Consider the following 3,300-nt stretch of genomic DNA (forward strand, 5'->3'; position numbering starts at 1 on the left):
GGGGGGGGTGGATATAGGATTACATCATCTTTTCTGTCCTCTAATTAATTCATTTGCACGTGGGGAAAAGGTTAAAGGACCATTTTTATGCCCGATAATTTCTATATAAACAAGATGGTAACTTAGTTATCACAGATGTGATAACTTCCTCAGCCTGGGCCTGGTAACTTTTGACCCCCAAAAAAAGTCGTCGAAACATATCAACATGGGATCTAGTTTCGAAGGTCTCATCGTCACGAATCTTTTATGTGAAAATGGTTTTTCAATCGGAGCGACGGTTAGAGCTACAAAAGATTTTGAATTCTGAATTTAAATGAAATAATTGCTGACATCAGCTATTTCGTTTCACATGCATGCATACATACATGCATACTCTAATCATCAGAATACATCAGAATATAATTGTTTCCTTCGTTTACTCCTCATGCATTGCGCGTTGAATACCGATGCCTGGGCATGTGAATAAGAATAGCAGTAGTCGTGCGGATCTGTTGCTAGTGACCAGTCGACTGGTCGTTAGCACAGTCCAAAATAAAAACCACTAGTAGAATGTCCGTGCGTTGCTACGGGCTACAATGCATACAAATGATTAAGGTTGTCTCCAATGTCAAAGCTCACTTCTCCCTCACGCGTTCGGCCATGTTCAAACGGGTGCCCAGCAGACTCCTCAAATTCAACCGTCCGGGCCGCCCCAAATCCAACTCATATGTGTGAAAGAAATGTAGTTGTCGGGACTATTCACCATGTTATCTCCAACACGTTGTTCCAACACAAGAACTCCACCATACAACACACCCTTCCCACTCGGTTTCCTTGTAGCGGGACTTTTTTGCTGGAACCTTGTCCATTAAAACCGGATGACGCGTGTAGAAGATTATAGGATGCAACTCAATTGTATTCATGGGAGTCTATTACAATATATACAGGGGATGTCCTACGAGCCAGGGAGGCGTCGGTGCCGTGGCAGACGTGGTGGCCGGGGCGATGGCTCAAGTACGAACCATTGATTAATGTTGTTTGGCTTACAAAGTTTTATACAATTTTGTTCTTTTGTTTTGTTGTGAACAGGTGAAATATCTTGCAGTGATACTCGCATGTGTTTAGTTGAGAGATTGGCGCTCAAAATGTACTTGTTCAGGATCAGGAACAAAAACTTGGGTGATATGAAATCACTATGCTCTTTGGTCCAGATATCCCCACCTCATAATGACCTGCTCTTAAAAATGACAACATCTATTTTTATACCCAAATCGCCACAACTATCATCATTTCTTCATGCCTTATTTAGGTGTTAACTGCAAAGTGCCCGACCAATAAGACTCGGATACAAAATTTCCATCAGCATTCGAGCTACCTATATATATCCACATAAAATCGTAAAGAGTTATCGTAAAAGATGCTTTCAAACAGCTGAAACATCGTGAGGATGAGCAATCCTACCTCGAAATCACTCATAAGAAAAACTTCCCACGCATCTTAGTTGATACAAAATCTGGCCATCAGAATAACTGACGCATCACACTTCCAAGTTAACATCTAGATTCGTCATATGATCCATCACAACTATCATTCTAGATAAAATCTAAACCAATGGCAAAAAAAAATGACTACACTTGAATCATCTTCAACTTTGAAGTAAAATTAACAATGAAAAAAACACTTACTCAAAAATTTGTATAACCAAAACTGAAAGAAGCCTATACATTGATAAACAAGATTTCAAGATGCAACAAGAATTCATCCTTCAATGGATAATGGACCAATCCAGCATTTGACTAGCGCCTCAGCGCCCTACCCCATGGCAGAGAGGCGACGAGGTCCTGGACCTCGCCCCCGTGTCGACCACACCCACAACCGGTGATCGAATCCGCAAGCTCTAATCTCCCTAGCGCGTGACAGAAAGAGAGCATTCAAAAACTAAAAAAATGAGAGTCCCAATACTGATCTGATGGCTTATCCGCCTTTTATGCTTAGTGCATTCTCTCTCATAGAACATAAAAATGGAAGTTTCAAGATTGAGAAACAGAAATATTGTAGGCTTATAGAGCTAGCTCCGAGCACTGAACTGAAGAAGCAGGACATGGTTACTAAAAAACCACATCAACTATGTCATCTCCACTTATACTTTCAAAAAAAGCAAAACATATAGCTTGCTCAGAATATAAATGTAACCAAGCAGATGGTCCACAAGTTGGACACCGATTCTGTTTTGCACATTAGATCTCACTACGGAAGGAGAAAAACTCTGCAAAACAACTAGATCTGAAAATTGAACTGAAGAAGTACAGAACATGGTGCTGAAATCAAAGCCAAACAAAGGGAACTGCCTGTCAATCCACTGTGCATCCCTCCACACAAATTTTAGCAGTGTACAATCCATAAAGCATAGATGCAGGAATGCTGAAATCATTGCAGCACGCAGGGCGCAGAGCTACAGAGGTAAAAAAATCCTCACTGCCTGTGGCGACGTAACTCGGATGGCAAAAACAGAAATCTGAAGGACAAAAATTTCAACGGAGCAAGAAATCCAAACCAGTCGACTGAAATTTAGCAGAAATGAAGGCCAAAGACAGGGACAGATATACCAAAGAGCCAAGACTAAAACTTGACAAAAGTAGTACTGCAATCTGCTCATGTCTGAGACACGCGGGCCCCAAAATTATAGCAAAATTTTTTTTTACAGCGCCAAGGAGGTTATAATGCAACTTTCCTATTTTGCGCCAAGTGAAAAATAGCCTGTGTATCTTGTACTCGTACTATTCAGGGATGCACAAGCAAACAGATTCACAACATAGTGCTCCTACAGATCAGCTAGGCCAAGATGGATATAAAATCAAATGTAAGTGGCTCACAGATGCTGGATCTGTATGCTGAAACATACCAGGTCAGATGGGGCACATAAGCTGGCAACAAGGACTGAATTAGAGCCCTGCTCAAAGATGGACGAAAGGACACATCTTATTTTATTTCGAAAAAATAGATTGGTCAGATAGTTTGTTTTTGTCGAAAGAGAAGCTATTTCAGCTTAGTCTATGTCCAACTAGCCGCAGCTAAGCCAACACACATGCTGACAGATGTCTTTCAGCCCCGGATGAGCTATTCAAATGATGCAGGTTTGTAACTGTATATATAGCTGCCAAAGCAGATCACCACCAGTGGCGGAGCCAGGAATTATGGATCAGGGGGGTCAAATGACTCAAACTCTTCATAACAGGGGCAAACAATACTATTACATGTATTTTTGTATAAATTGTACACTGTTCATCTACTAACTACCAGCAAATCAGTGATCTTAGGGAG

This window comes from Triticum aestivum, chromosome 2B (assembly GCF_018294505.1).
Source record: "Triticum aestivum cultivar Chinese Spring chromosome 2B, IWGSC CS RefSeq v2.1, whole genome shotgun sequence".
In the NCBI taxonomy this organism is placed as follows: domain Eukaryota; kingdom Viridiplantae; phylum Streptophyta; class Magnoliopsida; order Poales; family Poaceae; genus Triticum; species Triticum aestivum.